This window comes from Pteropus medius, unplaced genomic scaffold (assembly GCF_902729225.1).
Source record: "Pteropus medius unplaced genomic scaffold, Ma_sr-lr_union100, whole genome shotgun sequence".
Lineage (NCBI taxonomy): Eukaryota > Metazoa > Chordata > Mammalia > Chiroptera > Pteropodidae > Pteropus > Pteropus medius.
The window spans coordinates 2,852,577-2,872,510 of NW_024346150.1; the positions used below are offsets into that span (position 1 = coordinate 2,852,577).

A 19,934-nucleotide genomic window follows, 5' to 3' on the forward strand; every position below is an offset into this window, starting at 1 on the left:
TCTGAGTTTAAATCCTGTCTCTAGTATTTCCTCTCTGCCCACAACTTCCTCAGCTGTAAACGGAGAACAAAATTGTCTGTTCTGTCTGCCTCATTAGCAGAAATTCATCGAGTACTTCCTGGTCACTCTTCTAGGGCCAGCTTGTTAAGAGCTATGCAACTGTATCAAGCAGTGTGATCAGCGGAGTAGAAACGTTAGAAATTATATAAAATCAGGGTTTATTATTGAAATTTGACCGTATATAATTATGGATAATGGTTCAATGTCCATGTAAGGTTGTGGTCATCATGCCTGGCATTGGCTCTAAAGTCAGCAGGGGAGGCGGATGGAAAAGAAAGGTGGACGTGAAGTGGGAGAGAGTAAAGACAAACTGGAACCCCTGACAATGAGCAGAACCGATGAGGATGGCCTGAAATCCACACTGGTCTCTGCAAAAATTCAAATTAAATAATGCAACTCTAGTGCCTTTCGTCACACCTTGCCTAGAAGTCAGAGAAGCTGAAAGATAATTCAGTGGACCTGGAGAAGCTACAAACAAGGCAGATGAGTAGCCTCACACAAGAGCTGCAGCAGCACCAGAGCTCAGCCCAAGCTTCTAGGGTTAAAAAGAACACTGCTGTATGTGACCTCAGCCTCCCACATCTTGTGGTTTGAGCCAGCTCGGAACTATGTAGGTGGAAAATTCTGGTTCCACCTCAAGTAAGCGTGCACACACACACACGTGTACACACACACACTACTAATCCACCACAATGGCTCCAGGAAATAATGACAAATGTCAACTGTGCTAGTTGCAGACCCATTATCAAAATGTTTGATATATGTACATCCTGGGCATTCTATTTGACAGGCTTCTTCTTTCTACGCTTGTCCAGGAAGTGTATCATTAAGAGAGAGACCTGGTAAATGTTCGATACATTAGCAGGGCAAAAGAAAAACAAGATTTTATAAGAGAAGAAATTGATAAGAGAGGCTGAAATAAAATGTGGGGACCTGTAGGTTGCTTTGGGGAGAGACAGAAGAAAGCTCATCTTAATTCCTTACTCCATAGGTCTCAGCCAGCATAAGTGCCCCAGGAACACACCTCACGGATTTCCCCAATTGCCAAGCGAAGTACATCTTTGTTTCTTGAACATTCCTGCTTTATAGGAAAAGAATTAAAAAGTGAGGACTATATAAGCACTACACTAATTATGAGCTGGAATGTGTCAGCCAGAAATGAGTTACACGCTGGCCAGAGACTGCAAACTGTAGTTAGATACTTAACAAAGTTCAGGCGTGCAGCCGCCAGCACTCCTGGACGCTCGCCACCTTCTACTGCGGCGGCGCCTGGCAACGTGCTTGCAGTTAAGAATCTGTCAGCCTTTCCATTAGAAACTCCATCTTTTCAGGACTCTCTAAATCTCTTTTTTTAAATCACATAAATTAGAAACTTGAATGTAGCTTGTCCAAAATGAGGATATTTTGTGACAGTTGTCATTGTTATTGTTTTGTTTTACAGACTTGAAGAACCCCAGTCTGGTTCTGCACACGCGGACACACAAAAGAGAGAAAGAAAAAGAGAAGAAAAAAGAAAAGGGGGGAAAAAAAAAGAAGAAAACCAGAAAAGCCAAAGTTAATAGATAGGTCGTTGGTTTGGTTCCAATTTTTCCTACAGAAATGACCTGCTCTTCCCTTTCCCTTTCTGGGGTCATACCGAAAAAATAAAAATACAGTACACTAAAGTGTTTTGTGTAAAAGATAAAATGTATCTTTAGATAAATCCAAAGATAGCTAAAGATGAGGAAATGTAGCTTTTCATATTTTAGCTTGGTATGAGATTGGTAGCCTGGCAAAACAAAAAAAAAGTCAGGGAATAGTTTTATGCTTCAACATACATACATTCTTAAGAAGCAATCTCCATTGGGAAAATCATACATGATTCAGGAATACTGGATTAAACAGGAGAACATGTTTAAGTAATTTCTCAGTTCTGATTATAGATTTAATAGCAGGTATTCAGAAGAAGAAAAGGAGGAAGGGAAAGGAAGGGAAGGGAGGAATGAAGGAAAGATCACCTCCATAAATATATTCACTGGTGTTAAGATGCATCTCAACTTCAGAAAAAAAAATATGTGTGTGTGTGTGTGTGTGTGTGTGTACACTGTATATGTATTTGAGAGAAGGAGGAAGTATCTTAGAATGAGAAAATTGGGCATATAGCTCATTATCAACTATAAATGCTCTCAACCAAATTTTGCCAAATCTTTCTTCATTGCAGATTCCATAACTTTTCTAGTTATTTTTTAAGTTTCAAAATCCAGTTACATGTAAAATCAAACTGCCAAGATCTCATCCTATTTAAAATATCTCCCCTGCCTTAGCTTGGGCCTAACCACCTTAGAAGTCTGTAGGGGTGAAAAAGATGTGATGAGTTCTCTGTGATTTTTTTTTACCTTGCTCTTTCTCTTCTTCCCCTCCCCTCCCTCCACAGCCTCTGGCTGCTTCATGTATGGAATGAGGTAAGGGTTAGGAGAGAAAGGTCACATCACTAGATCGATCTTACAGCAGGTCACTCAAGACAGTCCTGGCTTACGTTGGGAGCTCCAATCATGCCTGTTGTCTAGGACATTTCTAATGAAATGTTTGTTATAAAAGGTTACCTGAAATTGACCAGGAGGTGTGTGGTAGATCTCTACTTTCAACTTGCACTTTCTATCACGATTTTGTCTAATAGCAAGGGACAATCATGGAAAGAAGACAGAGTTCCCCATTAATGTGTGGCTAAGTCAGAGTGGCGACCATAGTGAGAGCCCTTTCCTTATACCTGACCTTTTTCAGATACAAAGTGACCATATTTCCTTTATCAGAACATGTAGAAGACATTTCTACTGTCATCTTGGTATACCAGGCAGCTGTGCTATGGGCTATAACATAAACACTATAGCCTTCAATATGCTGAAAGCCATGAGGCTACCAAGCGGGAGAAGCTGTGGGAAAAATGAGAAATTGTAGGCTGCTTACATGTAAAATATGTGTGAGATACAGAGGCTGAGAAGTCCCACTATGTAGACAGTAGCGTAAAACCTTTTGCTACACAGGTTTCTCACATATTATACAGCATAAATCTGCAACTATTTATTTTATTCTTTGAGAAGTAAATATATCCTAGATAACAAAGCCAGATATCTTACTGTTATAGAAAGAAGTTAAAGATAAAAAAAATGAAGAGACTAGAATGAACTTATGTGTTGGATAGCAGTCAATACTACGAAAAATATTTTAAATAATGCAATTATTTTGAAAACTACATTCTTCAGAAAAATATCAGTGACATGATATTAGAAACAGATACAGCTAAGCACCTGAACAAAGTATATAAAAATGTATTAAAATTCATTATTTTGCTTATGATTTTTTAATGTTTAAATAATGTAAACATAAATATATGTTACACTTAATTTTTTTAGAAAAAAATTTATGTTTGAAATAATTTAATAATACTAATTTTAGGTCCGTTAATACAATAAACTAACATATTGTTGATCAATAAATAAAATGTTTATAAAAATTATGCAATTTTACTTATTTTTACTACCACTTATCATTCTTGAAAATATCCTGGTTTGTTTGATGTGATGGTCAGTTGTATGTGTCACCTTGGCTAGGCTATAGTTCTCAGTTAATCTTGGTGTCACTGTGAAGGTATTGTGTAGACGTGATTAAAGTCCATAATCAGTTGACTTTAAGTAAGGGAGATTATCGTAGATAATCTGGGTGACCCAGATCTAATCAGTTAAAAGGCTTTAAGAGTGACACAGAGCTTTCCAACAGAAGAAAAAAATTCTACTTGTGGACTGTAGCCTTAGCTCTTGCCAAGACTCCTTGCCTAGCCAGTACCCCTGAATGAGTAAACCAATTCCCTTACTATACATTTCCTACTGGTACTGTTTCTCTGGTGGAACCTCAGCTGATGCAAATGACAGACTCTATGGTCATCCTTATTTTTCTTCACTGAGAGATTTGTGATCTGGCATTAGGTCCTGTAGAGTATCCATTGCCCAAATACTGATACCTTCCCACTGAGATCTCTCACTGGGAACTGCCATTTGCAATTCTCTAATCTCTGAGATACCTTTCCTGACTTGCCATGTATGCCTGGACTACCTGTAAATGTACCATCTAAACAGAAGCATTCATTTTTGAGGGTAAAAGGGGCACCATTCACTAAATAGAGGGCCAACAATGGAGCATAACCCAGGTACCTCTGGGCAGACAGACGTGCAATCACCACTCTTATTCCTTTGTAAGCCCCTGGCATCAGGCCATCCATGCTGGCTTCCTAAGGGCTGGTACCTTCAACAAGCTCTTCAACTGGCCCAGGGAAGCATATACCAGTGGGAATGCAGATCCCTCCCACTTCAGCCCTGTCTTCTTTCCCTGCCACTGGGACAGCTTCAGCCACAGCCTATAAATATTTTTTCAGGTGTAAATAAATAGTCTTAAACTCCAAGGGGTAGAGGTGAAGCTTTCTAGGTGGTTCTCTTGAATTCTTCCACACTTGGGGGGCTCTCTGTCTCCACCACGAGTGGGAGAAAAATGCCCAGTCTGTCAACAACAATCCTCACCAAAGGACTCCTCCCTGTTGGGCTCTTCCCCAATCCTTAGCCTTCAAAAGCTGCCAGCACAACCTGTTAGCATGCCCCAGAGTGCTGGTTAGGTCCCAGTGGCTTTCGGCTTTGGGGACCTTTGAGGAAACTGAATCAGTAAGAAAAGTATCCCTTGACACCTGCACAGCCTCTTCACACTTAAGTCCTACCACTATCAGTGAGGCAAGTAGGATAAGTCATACACTCTTGTTTAAAATTGAGAAAATGTATGTCTTACGCAAAATCATATGGCCAGTAAGTGACAAAGCCAAGAGGAGAAATCAGATCTCCCTATATATTTTACATACAAACATTTTACATACAAACTTTTCTCACTAACAAAACAACTGGATATCCAATTTCATAAGTACAGAGGGTGGGTTCCATCAGCTTTAAACAAAATCTATGGGAAAGAATGCCTCCTGTATTCAAGTTTAAATCTACATTAGATTTATAGTGTATTTTCCTCCCAGACCAACAATTTCCCTATTGTTTAGAATCTTTTCAGGCTAATTATCCTACTATCAAACCAGTGTACCTACCAGAGGTGCAACATCATCTGTGAATCAAAGAAAAATAAACAGAAAACAATCTGCTGCCCCTCTCCCTCAATTCAAATAATTAAAACATGAATTTTAATTCCAACACTCTATTTTTATTAGTATGGGTCAACTTCAGTATTCTAAGAGCATTCTAGATCATTCTAGGGTAGGAAAGCAAGGGTGTTATTTAGTCATCCACACCCCAATACAAGTAGGGCCCCTGAGAATTTGCCACAAATCCTCCCTCCTTCAACATAAGGCAGGGCACTCCTTCCACGCAGAGACCTGAGCTAGTTCAAAGTGAGCTTCCCTCTGGGCTTGCAAGAAAACTGAACTCTGACAAATTGTTCCAAGAAGTTCTCCCATGGGCCATTAGCCTAGACCATGAATACAAAATGAGACAGAACCTATAAGTAGGTATGTGGGGAGAAGCACAGCCATTTCCCTCTTTGCAAAATCAGAACAGAAGAGTTCTGCAAATTCTCCAGAAAATTATCTTCTCAGCTTCCAAGCTGAGGTGAGGATCTACCCACAGTCTCCTAAGCAGGAAGGTCAATATACCCAGGGTGAGGGAAGATCACCATGTCACGCATGAGTGTTCTCCCTTCAGCAGAATGGCCCGTATCCCTCTCCTGTCTTCTCTCCACATCCTTCTCTTTTGCAAGAATTGTCACGTGTGCTTCCTCAAAGCCCTCTCATTTCTGACTACTTTCCATGCTCCCTGTCATCATCTAACTCCAATTAGGATTCTCCTCACCTCTGCTATACCATGCATTCTCAACAGGCCCCGCCTCAAGGAGGGTGAAAATTTGATCTTGAGGGGATGGTAAAATCTTTTTTAAAAAATCTTTTTATATTTAAAGCATAGATATACATATAGTGTATAAACGGACATAAAGTATATCTGTAGCATTAAAACTATTATGAAGAGGCAATTAGGGTGAAAAGTCTAAAAAGGCTTCTTCGGGGAACAATAATAAAAAACTAGATGAGAAACACTGGTCTATACTGAAGTAGAAGCATCTTAACGGCCTCTGCTTCATTATTCTCACCCTCGGCCACCCAACCTTACCAGCCTCCACCATTCCAGTTCTTCTTACACATCCTCACCAGTCAAGGATTGACTCCTCAGTCTTTTAACTTTCTACCTCAGAACTTGATCCTTATCTCCAATCAGCCCTGAGGACTTTTGATTACTTCTATACTTTGCGTCATGTCGTCTCTCTTGTCCCATGCCCTCGTGAACCACCTCTGCCTTTGAAGACACTATAAATCCTTCGGTACTCAGCTCAAGTACCAACACCTTTATGAAATTATTCCAGGACCACCCCCAACGAAGTTTGTTCTTTCCTTTCTCTTACATTCCATAGTACTTTGCACTTTCTACCATGATCCCCTATTACATCAAATGAGTGTGTTGTATGATTGTTTTAACCCTATCCCTAAACCCACTTTATGTAATGTTAGGCTTCCTGAGGATAGAAATTATTAATTGATTATCCCCAAAGCTAGTAATGCAGCAAGAATTTTAATAGCTTTAAACTTATAAGAAAATTAATGAAATCAAAACCACAAACAGTCAAATCCTAAGTCAACATTTATAGTTCCAAAATACAAAATGATTAGGAGCCAAAACTAGAATATTGTGGTAACTTTAAAACAATTATACAGAATGTTAAATAATCAAATAGATTTAATAACTATTTGAGCTCAGTAGAGCAATAAGAACTGTGACCATCAACTGAGTTGCCATCTTCCAGACCATCCTCAACTCCTACAACAATCTGGGATGGAGTGCGGAAACGCATGTTGCAACCTGCCACCCTATTAGGGTGAGCTTTGTTTGTAAGCTGCCTTTAAGGTTCTGCACAGAATAAGGTAACATGATGCTTGAGAGTATGTTAGCTTCTAAAAGAAAGGGCTGTGGACTGAGAATCTACAGGGTTCCATCTCAAGGCACTCTTGGCTCAGTCACACTCCCTTCTCCCATGTAGTTTTCTACCCAGAACCCACACACACAGTTTCTGTTCCAGACTATGTCTGCATTGCATACTCTCAGGAAAGCCCACCATACTGTTTTCTAGAGCACTCTTTTCATACAACAAACAAGCCAAAAATTACTTCTGTTCTTCCACTTAAAAAAAATTTTTAATGCTTTCCCTGCATGCACCATATCTATATGGTGTCCCTAGTAAATTATTTTCATATGTTGTCTACCAAATCCACTGACTCTGCTGAAAGCCCACCCCTCCTCATGCCTGGAATGACCTATCACCCAAGAGGTCAGTACCCAAAAAACATCGTGGGCCAACTGTGTTGTGTGCTCCATTACCCATGAGATTATGAATAATTGGAGGTAATTGCTGAGGCAAATGAGTTATAGCTAATTACTAGTGTGGTCTTAATCCCAGCAACAAGTGAAAGCAAAAACACTCACTGACATTTCACTCTGTACTATAATGAATACAGCTTGCAGTTTTAGTTGATGCCAAAACAATCACTATTATGAACAGAGTCTGAAATCCCAAAGGAATCACATAACTGAGTGTTTAAAAGCATAGGATTTTTCTTTCCCCACTTTTAATTTGCTGCCAGGTATTTTTAAGGGCAACTCAACTGACTTTTTACCCTATGTAACAGCATGAGCTTTCTGCTACAGTTGACTAACGGACCTGCTAACAATACCATATTATAAGAATTTAAGGCATCATTTGTAAGGATAAGATGAAATAATAGGTTTTAAAGTTCTTTGAAAAGATGAAAGCAAAATAAAATTATAAGCTATCATTATTATCCCCTTATTACTATGATCCATAATGCCCTATATGAAATGTAATTTACTAATTATTGCATATAATATCAGTACCTACCTGGATAGTTGTAAAATGTAGCCTTTTTTGAATAAGCAATCCAAGAGTATTTCCTCTTATTCCTTAAACCCACATTTTAATTGCTCTGATTTAGGGATGCTTCCAACCTCTTAGAAAAGAGTCCTCCTTGAGACTGACAGCATGAGTGGAGATAGGAGCATGGAACATTACAAAGCCAAGACTAGAGTCCAGTCTTCTGATAAGTAGCTAAATATCCCTGGGCAAAGCATGTAATCATTTTGAGTCATAGCTTTTGCATCCTCTAAAATGGGCTGCTACTTTACATCTAAGAATGTTATAAGGGTGAAGTGAAAATAAAAGGAAAAAGCACTTTTGAATGTTAAATGTATACAAAATCGGAGCTTACGTGAACAGTAGAATACCGTATTCATAACATTAACAGTTACTTTCATCATGAAATGAGGACATTTAGCTCCTTTTCCTGTCACAACATCTTTAACACCATGTTTCTGTGTTGAAGGATTTGGGCAATGGAGAAAGTTTTGCCTGAGCTGCAAAACCAACTGGGAGGCTGTTACCAATTCTCCTCGGATTTGAGCCCCAAAGAAGGATGGTTATAAGGACTTGCACATCTCCAAATTTTGTTGAACTTGCTTTGCAACCAGCATAGCCTCACTTTATTGAGAAGTCTACATTCTGATATGAGTGAAGTTCTCCAGGAAGACAGGGCCTCAGTCAAACTAGGAACTTCCAGGAGAATCCCTCCATCTTAGTCTTTTTCAAAAGCACCTTTAGACTATGGCCCAGGGCCTCAAGGCCCAGATTAATTTGGAGAAGAGCTAGGGATTGTAAACGCAATTGTTAATCCATTCCTGCTATAATCTCCTGTCTCTCCAGAATCCAGACATTGGTGAACTCTCCTTTTCCTAATGTACTATAAATAAAAGCAAAGCTGGACTCAGGCAAATTTACAAAGTACACACTCATTCAGCCAACTAATATTTGTGGAGTGCCTGTGTGGGCAGAGCACGCTCCGGGTCCTGGTGACTCAGCAGTGAGCAAGAAAGATGTTTACCTTTTCTTCTAGCGGAGTACAAACCATAGGAAACCAATCAATAAACAAGAAAATGTCAGATTATAACTAATCCTTTCCAAGTCCTTAGACCAAGGCTGGGTATATAACTGAGTGATAAGGGAAGCCCTTTCTGAGATGACATTGTAATGAAATCTCAAAGACAGGAAGGCTTGAAAGAATAATGCCCCATCTCAGGGTGCCTTCCCCACCTTTACACTGTTTCTCTTCTTCATTTCCTCGATTGTGGATCAAGTGTTCCTATACCCAGGCCTCCCGGGTGCTGGCTGTCTTCTTGGCTTCCAGATTCATTCATTCAACAGACTCAAAAAAGGCTCTAGCTTTCAGTTGTCACCTCTATCCTAAGTGTTGAACAACCTCAGACCAGCACCATGGTGTCGGTATTATTAAATCTATTTTACCGATGGGGCTCAAATATAACAATTACAACAACCAATATTTATTAGGCATTACTACATGTCAAAATCTAAAAGATCAAAGTGGAGGATCAATGGCTGAAGCAATCACCAGAGACCAGGTGCCTTCTTCATTTCCTAGGTTACAAAAACTGCACCAACAAGAAAGTTATGAAGTGCCAAAATCAACTGATATATTCCTTACATCTACTGTGGCAGTGAGGGATTGATCCAGGTTCATTTTTATTTTAAATATATATTTTTGTATATGTATATATTTTATATAAATGAAATATATATTACATAATTTGTTATAAATAAAAGATATTTATATATGAAATAATATAGAGAGAAAATATTACTAGCCTTTGGGTGCTTGGAATCTGACCAGTGTGATTGTGTCATTTCTAGTTTAATAAACAATCAATGACTTCTTACTTTCCACACTGGACACTGTAAACAGGTGACCTACAGTCCTGCCAATGTCTTGATCGGGGGGTAGGAGAGAGTACACACAGAGTTGTAAATATCAGAAATTTTCCCACTAAAAGCCCCAGGTTCCTAGAATCCTTTGAAAAAAATCAGAAGTTCTGGCATCTTGGGCTCCTATTTCCATATGGTGTCACCAGCTGGAATTGAACATCAACTATAATTTCTATAAATAGTAATTTCATTAAATGTTAGTTTCACATAATTTTCTAATTTCTATTTTGATTTTTTTCTTTGATTCATGGGAGGTTTAGGAGTGTATTTTTAAATTTATTAACCTATACTGTATCTTAAAATTATCTTTTTGTTACAGATTTCTAACTTAATTACACTCTGTTTACATAATGTGATCTAATGACACTCATTCTTGATTTTTGTTGAGAATCACTTTATGTCTAAGAACAAGATTAGTTTACACAAATCCTCTGTATGTTCTCCACTGGTTGGGAGAAGTGTCCCATGTATGTCTACTAGATTTGGTTAACCTGTATACTTCCTGTTTATCTGCTTGTCTATGAATATCTAAGGGAGTAATCTGAAAATCTCTCACTATGATGGGTGATTTGTCTATTTTTGTAATTTCGTCAAACTGCAAAGCTTTTTCAGTAGTCATTATATAATAATCTATAGAATGTCTTTATCTAATATTAACCTGGACATTTTAATCTAATTTTATCTAGTAATAACCAGTTGTCTTGAGTTTGTATTTGTCTGATTTTTTATCTATTTACTTTTAACCTTCTGTATCTTTTAATGAGGACTTGTAAATAGTCCATATCTAAATTGATGTTTGTTTGTTCATCCAGTATGACAGTCTTTGTGCTTTAACTATAAATATTAGTCTTCTCATATTTATTTACATTAACAATATGTATGTGGATAAACTACTACTACACCTTGTTTTGTACTTTCTCTTTCTCCAGCTTTTTCATTTTTGCCCCTTGTCTTGCCTCCTTTTGGCTCAATAGTGTCATTTTTTTTCTTCTAATTTGTAAACCATACTTTGTATATCTATTCTGCTGGTGGCATCCTAGAAATAATCAACATGCAAATTTAACTTTTAACTTTTAAAAGCAGAGATTAATCAAGATTTTTATCTTCATTTTGAAGACTATACAAACCTTAGAGCACTTAAACATTGATCACATGCCTTCTGACGTACATGTTATGAATTTGAGTATTTTTATTTCTATATTGATTTTACATACCCATAAATTAGATTTTTAATTATTTTACATAGTCAATATTTGTTTATTTTTACCCATAAGTACATGTTATTTATCCACCATTCCTTCCTGAATCTCAGGTGCTCCTCTGGGCTCATTCTTCTTCTTCTTAAAGTATATTCTTTAGATTTTCATTAATGAAAAACTATTGGTAGTAAACTCCACATTTTTGTTTTTGTTCCAGTTTTTGGTTGTTTGTTAGTTTTTGTCTAAAAATGTCTTTATTTTGATCTCATTCCTAAATGATTGTTTAATGGGATATTCAATTTTATATTTAATTGTCTACATTAACAATTATTTTTTTCTTCGGTACACTGAAGAATATTACATTTTCTTCTGGGTTCCACTATAGCTATTGAGAAGTTAACTGTAAATCTAATTAATATACCTTTGTAGGTAACTTTTCTTTTTCCTCTGGTTGCTTTCTCTTTTACAAATTGCTTTAAAGATCATCTATTTTTTCTTTGGTGGCTTGCAGTTTCACTAAGATGTTATCAGATGGGATTTCATTTTAATTCTAGTTGAAATTCCCTGAGCTTCCTGAATCTAAAGACTGTACTTATTCATCATTAAGGAAACTTCTCAGCTATTATCTCTTTGAATATTATCTCTCCCTAGTTCTCTCTATTTTATCTTTCTAAGTTTTCATTTAGACATTTATTGGACCTTCTTATGATCTCCTCCAGTTCTCTTAACTTCTCTTTTGTATTTTTTATCTTTTTATTTCTCTCAGCTACTTTCTAATTTCTGAGAACTTCTTCAGATCTATCTTTCAGTTTATTAATTTCCTTGTTGGCTGATTTCAGTTTGCTATTTACAAACTTTTTTATTTTAATTATTATATTTTTATTTATGGAAATTTTATTTGGTTTTGCTATAAAAATCTACCTCATCAATATTGATAATTTCTTATTCCTTTACTATCCCTTCAATATCCTTATTTATTTATTTAAATGTATGAAATACATTGATTTTATAATCTATATCTGATAATTCTATAGTTCTTGCAAATGTGATTCTACTTTGTTTTTCCGCTGACTCTTATGGCATCCAATCTTCTGGTATGTTTAGTAACTTAAATTTTTTTTTTTTTTTTTTTTGGTGAGCTCTTGTTCCTTAGACTTCAGCTATGGAAATTCTCTGAAACTTATATTTAAAATACAATTCTCAAGGAAGGATCTATTTGCTTTCAGCTGTTGCCTGTAGGGACCTATCAATCTAGGACCTTTTTTAACAAATTTTTGTCCTGGAATTCTGTTAGGGTACTCAGATAGGGTGAATCATGGCCTCCAAACTCAAGTGAACTCAGGCTTATAGTTAGAAATTCTCAGATAAGGTTTATTCTTTGTTTTGCTTTGATTTTTCTATAGTGTTCACAGTAAAGTCCAAGATAGTAAGTCCCCTTTGTGGGGTTGGGTTTTCTAGTTTACCCACTGTGAGTGTCACCTGTTAGGGCAGCAGTCCCCAACCTTTTTGACACCAGGGGCCAGTACTCCTATGAGAATCTCATGCCTGATGAGCTGAGATGGAGCTGAGGCAGTGATGCTAGCACTTGGGGTGGCTGCAAATACAGATGAAGCTTCACTCACTTGCCCGCCTCTCATCTCCTGCCATGTGGCCCTGTTCCTAACAGGCCATGGACCAGTACTGGTCCCTGCTATGGTCCTGTTTTTAAACAGGGTTCTCCAATCAAACTTCTGTCCCTCTCTCAGTCCTAGGCTAGGTCTCATGATGTCCATGCTATATAGTCCATTAAAACCAAGTGTACAGGCCACACCATATATTGGCAGATGTACTCAGAGGGGAAAAATGTGCTTTCTCATCATTTCTTGCTATTTTTTCTACTATCAGCTTAGTTGTGTTTTTTAAATGTTTTATTTTAAAATTTATTTTATTCAACATTTTAACTATTCTGCACCTGGAGGGTATATAGAGAGAATCTATGGTGTTTTGGGCTAACATCATTATTATGAACTGTCCTCTTTACCTCATCAGATTGTAAATACTCAAGCTACTCTATTCTGTTTAACTAGTCCTTCCTGGCACACATAAAGCATTTAATAAATGTTTGTTGTTTAAAATAAATCTGTTCTCTATTATTTGAATACAATTCCGAAGAGACTTATCGAAACAACATAATCTCCCCCTCTCGATTACCCACCTTTACTCCTTTTCTCACACATAGAAATATTTCCCTTTAATTAACAGGTAGTCTTTATTCCTAACATGTTACTTCGAAATATCCCTCTGGAGTCATAAACCAAGTAACTATATTTTTACCTGAAAACTCAATTAACAGGTACCCATCCAACATCAGCTGTTCGAAATAAGATGATTCTATAAAGTTGAAGAAGATTTGACTGGCAGTGAAAATTTATCTATATTTAGCCTTATTATAGAATTTATTACTCAATGGTGTCAAACTTTTACACCTAAGTGACCCTTACATTAGAGATGAGTGAATACATAAATGCAGCCTACAGATGTAGCTAGTTTTTTAATCCTAAATAAAGTCATTAAAATACATTTTAATGATTTATACTCCATATTAAGTTGATGCTTGTTTTTAGCAAAAGTATTTTAAATTATTTACCAGTAAATTATACACCACCATCATTACCATCCATTTCAGAGTCAAGGTGTCCATCAGAAAGATGTACCACATTTGCATGATGGCTTTGCCTATTTCCTATGTGGGTGTATACCTCATTTTTAGAAGAACCATAGTACATTGTTAACATGGAGGGAAATGTGAAAACTTATGAAAACAGACTGCTATGGAAAGAAAGCCCAACTCCTTCACCAGCTCAGACCTTCCACTCCTAACCTCACATACGGCTGCAATTTAGGAACAGTGCACTTAATAGCCTATCAGGCATTGCCTGGAATGTCAGTGAACACAAAGGGCAAGGTCAGAACCATGCAAAGTGAGGATAGGTCCTGTCCAAAGGGGTGGGGCTGCCACTCACCTCCAACCAAATGTTTCCATGTGAACTGCAGGTCAGCGCTACAGATCTCCCAGATCAAGAGTCCCGATTTTTATGTGAATGCTCCTAATTTCAAAAGTTTATCTCAATCAGGTGAAGTGGAGAACTTTGCATGATTCCTAAAATTGTAAAATAGAACATGTGAGATGCTTTTCATACTCTTGGGATGAAGAAAAATCTTTTTATGTATAACAGAAAACTCAGAAGACAAAAAGAATTAAACTTGGCTGTATAAAAATTTTTATCTGCCTAACAAAAATCATACATAAGGCAAAGTCGCATGCAGAAAAAAACTAGAAATATGTGCAGACAAAATAATAGTTTTATTTTTGTAATTTATTTTACTATATAAAGTGCTATCGGAAGTGAGATAGAATGATAATTATATAAATAGGTAGATGATAGACAGATAGACAGACAGATTCCAATAGAAAAACACTGACAACAATAGGAAGAGATGGTTCACAGAAAAGGAAAGCAAATGGTTCTAATACATATGAGATGATGAACAACAGCATCCATAATAAGAGAAATGCTAATTAAATTACTGCGAGATGCCATATTTCACTGACTAATTTGGCAAAGATCAAAGAGCTTCAAATCAAATTGTTGGCAAAGAGATGGAAAACAGACCTTTCACATTGTTGGGGGATTATAAATTGATGTCTACAGGAGGGCATTTGGTAGAATTTATCAAATTTACAAATATGCTTACCTTTGACCCAGCAAGTCATTTTGTATTTAGACATACGAAATGAATCAATAACACATTTACATGAATAGGTACCCCAGCACTCTGTGCACATTCTTTGTCTTATGTACAAAGAAGAGGCTTTAAAACAACTACTAAATCTTGTTCATACAAAAACATGTATGGTCTGAGGTCTGACGCATGTAGTGTGATAGGCAGGAAAACAGTGGTAAAGAGCATGGGCCTGTGAATCAGATTACTCATTGCTTATATAAGATATACCGCTTGTTATCTGTGTACCATGTTGTGTATACATGTTGTGTATAGTCACTATTTCACAGGCTTAATTGAATGCAATTCATGGAAAGGATTTAAAACATGTCCTAATGTGGCAAATAATATTTTCCAAAGATGGCTATAATAAAGATGGCTTCCATCCCATGTGCTCTTCTGCAATGTGACTTTGTCCTCCTCCATCAAGAAGAGGAGTTTATTTCTCCATTCCCTAGAATCTGGGAAGACCCTGGATCTGCTTTGGCCAAGAGAATATGGAGAAAGTGATGCTGTATCAGTTCTGGTCATAGCCTTTAAGTGGCCTGGTAGTTTTTTAATCTGCTTCATAGAAGCCAGCTACCATATAAGAAGTACAACTATTATGAAACCACCATGCTGCGAGAAGCCCAAGTCAAATATTATGTAGAGAAAGAAAATTCAAGGAACACTTGAAGGCTCAGATATATGAGTGAAGAAGTCATCTTGGAAGCGGAACTCCAGACTCAGCTACCCCAGCTGACACCACGTAGAGCAGAGACAAACCACCCAGCTAAGCCCTTTCCCAAAACCATAAATAAACAAACAAAAAAGTTGTTTTAAACCATTATGTTTTGGTGTAGTTTGTTACATAGCAATAGAAAACCAAAATACCTATGATAAGGTACTCAAAAAAGGATACCTACTCTTACTTTACACTAGAGGTATATAAACTCCCTTAAAAATATTACAATAAACAGCTGTAATAATTTCATTAGCAAAAAATTTTTAAATCATTTTTAAATAATATTTTAATCAGTGCCACAAAAAGGAGGTCCTCAGTAATTCCCCAAAGGTAAAAGAATATGAAGGGAAGGATAAATTAAATCTAATCTACACGATATCGTTGAGAAACACTAGACTTGTGCAGAGTAAGCTTGATTTTTAGAGTACAAAGATAAACTAAATGTTCTCATATTTTACATTTTTTTAGAGCCAATATTCTTGGGAACGAATATGGGGGAGAAGCCTAGAGATGCATCTCTCCTTGCATATAGGTTTACTACTTAATCTTACTATCGAAAGTGATTCATAGGATGGGGACTGAAGTCAAGACTCCTTAAACATGTGATAGGCAACTAATTTAGTATCTCTTTTTTTTTCTACCTATTATTCGTCTGGTAAATATACTCAGGCTACATTACTAAAACATACTTAAGCTGCTTTATGTCAACAGACGCAGCACAATAGCATCTTCTCAATACTACTGAATTCAGATAGAACAGGCTATTAGTGTACTGTAATGTAACCAGTCTCTGCAGCCAAATAACTCCCACTCCTCCAGTCAGTTGCCTTCCAGTTGCTTTAGGCTACCACCTCTCCTCTCACACTGACACTGCTTTGTAATAAAGGTACAACCTCTTCACTCTTACTAATAAAGAATTCTTTCTGTATTTCTTCTCCACCTCTACCCCCCATAGAGCTTTGCTTATGATAGATGCCTAGGAAGTACTGGTTGAATTAAACTTTAGAAAATAAAGGCTCAGCTTTGTCCGAAAAGAGATGTCAATCTAATACATAAATAGGTCAGAAAACACCTATTAATCTGGTCTACACACAGCTTTGACAGTTGTTTGACAATTTTTTTAAAGAATAGTGAACTATTTCATTGATCTAATCCCTTGATCCTTGAGTGCCATTTCTGTTGTGGTCTATGGCGGGAAATAAGAATAGAGTTCTAGATTATGAGTCCTGGGTTCTTAAAGCACAGCTTTTGATGAGAAAACATTGTCATAGAAAAGAACTGATGCAGAGAACAATAATTAGGATAATAACTCCCAGTCATTCATTGCACATTCATTGTATATATTATTTCATTAATCTCTGTAACAAAGAAAAATGAGTAATATTATCTGGATTTTATAGTTCAGGAAACTGAAGTTTAGAGAAAATTTTAGTAATATCTCCCTTCCTCCTCTCTCTCATTCCACTCACCATCACCAAAAAAAACAATTAAAGGTTGGAGTGAGGCTGACATCCGTATTTGAGATAACCAGGCATTCCACCTCACCCAATGTGATTCTGGAGGATTTCAATGACAAGAGCCTCCCTCCTGATCACATGAGTGGCCCATCAGAGTCATTCTCCCAAATCCTCAAAGCTTATGCCAAGTCACAGGGGCAACAGTGATGAGGGTGAGTCATTTGAAAGCAGCATCTTACAGGCAGTTCTGTGCTTGTAAATTCCCCACAACTTCTACTTCTGGCAGCCTAGAGGGGCAGCTCTTATTTCTTCCTTCAGTTTTGTTTGCCACCCCGTATCCTTCTAACAAGTGTTTTTTCTTTTACCAAACTGTATTATTGTTGTGTATAAGCAAACAACCACACCTGATAACTTCGTACTAAAGAGTACCATGAAAGAAGTGTGACTATCACACTGAGATGGGCACAAGGAAGTGAGATTCCCATCTGTGATGGAGGAGAGTTGGGAATCAGCCCATTGATGAACCTGACCAAACCAGTGCCTGTGGTTGCTGAGACAGCACACATCCAGCAGATGAATCCTCAGGAACTGGGCAGTGGCTGCCCAAGGGGAGGAATGTCAAGACCAGAGGCCTAGTGGATTGCTTCTGAATTCACAGGATGAGTTAAAGCTATAGAATATAAGCTCAAACTTTAGATTTCCCATCTACAGGCATGGAAGAAATGCATGGCTTTTCTGAGAGTGCTAAAAGTATTTCTTATAGAGTTGAGCTGATGGAAAACCAAATCCAAATGGTTGTCCACTGAATCTAAATACCAGCTGAATCCAAAACCTTGTGAAGTCTCTTCTTTGAATTCTTTCAACCAGAACAGTGACATCTAGAGGGAATGAAGAAACTGGAGAAGCCCAAACCTGATGTCATTTAATTCTTACAAGAAAACAATAAAGCGGACCATATTTTACAGATAAGAAAATATTTTATAGACTAGAAACACTGACAAATTTCACACTGTAAGTGGCAGAGCCAGAATTCAAACCAAAAAATTCTGACTCAAAGCCCACGCTTTAAACTAGAGTTCAGTGGACTTTTTGTGAAGGGCTCTTCCAGAAGACTAAACTCCACCAATGCAGGCAAAAGCAACTGTAGAGATTACTTAAACAAGTGGGAGTGGCTATGAGCCTGTAAAACTTTACTTATAAACCCTAAAATTTGAATTTTATATAATTTTCATAGATCATTAAATACTATCCTCCTTTTGATTTCTGAAAATAATTTTAAAATGTTAAAACCATTTTTAGGTCACGAGCCATACAAAAGCAAGCACTGCTGTAGTTGGCCATCTTCTGCTCTTAGCCATATGATGTTGTGTCCACAGAATTGAAACTGATCTTTGAAAATGGGTCCATGATTCCTTGAAAATGTATCTATGAAAGGCTCTTTCTAGGTAAAGAGAGCATGTGTTTATTCTCTGGCTTATGAGCAATAAGTCATCATGCTGCCAGTGATAGCAGAGCACATTTCAAAATTGTGCATGTAAGTCACATGTTTAGCTGTACAGAGGACAGAGTCAGATATTTGTTTCAAAAATAAAATAAGATCCCATTAGAAGGAAGAACTTGAGTGTTTGGGGAAAACACCCAGGCTGACATGAGGCCAGCTGAAATGGAGCTTTCTGCCAAGGAACTAAAATACAAAGAGCCAGGCATGTTTACTTTGCATCCTATAAATGATTTATGAGAACTTTAATATGGCCACTGAGTACACATTAGCTTATTAGACATTTTGTTTTTTGACCAGGAAAAAATTTGTAAATTGAAGACCCTGATGTGTTAACTTAGATTCCAGAGTCAAAGTTATGTTTAAGCACATGTTTAAACTTTGGAAAAAGTTTCTCTCTGATCACTCTGCTCCCTGCTGCCATTTTGTCCAATGTACATTTCTCCATGATCACTAAAACTTAGATATTAATAATAAAAAGAAAGACTCAGTGTCTACTACAATTCCACATCTGCTTTCAAGAAAAGCAGGAATGGCATGGAAGTGTCAGAAGCAACTTTAGACTTGGTCACAGAAATAAGATACATTCAATTCAAATGCAGGCAGAATCTTATTACCATCTTATTACCATATAAGTTGAGAAGAGTGTTGAACTTTTTAGAAACCCCACACAAACCCATCTTGATTATCTTTATCACCGGATAGCAGGTAAAAAGCTTTATATCCTTTATCCCCAGGGAAGGGTGCTGTGTACTTTAAGAAAAGAAATAAAACTACGTCTAGAAAGGTAAATATGTCTTCTCTCAATTCTCTCAATTTTGTTGGATTTCCAAGATAGTCAATGTTTGTAAAAGAATTTAGAGACATGTTCTGTTGTTTTCTATTTGCTAATTTATATGAGAAATAGTAGAAAGGAGTAGAAATGGATAGAATAAGGATGAAGGGAGTTGGTTGATAGACATTCCAGGGAGTAATTCATTTCAAAAACATTTGACCACTGAATTTATACCAGTCATTCAGATGGACGATGAAGGGAAAATGGAGTTTTAAAAGGCTTTATTTTCAAGAAACTAATCAAATGGAGGAAGGTACAATCAGTAATAATGCATTAACTCAAGACTAGCAAGGAAAACTCTTTTAGCTCCATAGGAAAGAGGACATGGAACAGTAGGAAGTTAACTTTGAAATTTGGAAGGTCCAATCTTGCTTTTTGTTCATTGCATTTGAAATACTTACTTGAAGGTCAGAAGGACTTGAGGACCCTGTCTGCCTTTCCTCCTCCAGCCTCTGAAGATCTGAAGATCCACGTGCCTGCCCCATCC

At 37.1% G+C, this 19,934-nt stretch overlaps 1 long non-coding RNA gene across 2 annotated transcripts in view; it reads right to left on the bottom strand.

Annotated features, from left to right (window-relative positions):
* The window catches only part of LOC120612940 (uncharacterized), a 57,823-nt gene that overhangs the window by 21,129 nt on the left and 16,760 nt on the right, over window positions 1–19,934 (bottom strand). For both annotated transcript variants that reach the window (XR_005655570.1, XR_005655571.1), the window contains 2 exons: window positions 19,849–19,933; window positions 14,174–14,310 (listed from right to left, as the gene is read on the bottom strand). This is a non-coding gene — a long non-coding RNA (uncharacterized LOC120612940). The remainder of the gene's footprint in view (window positions 1–14,173; window positions 14,311–19,848; window position 19,934) is intronic.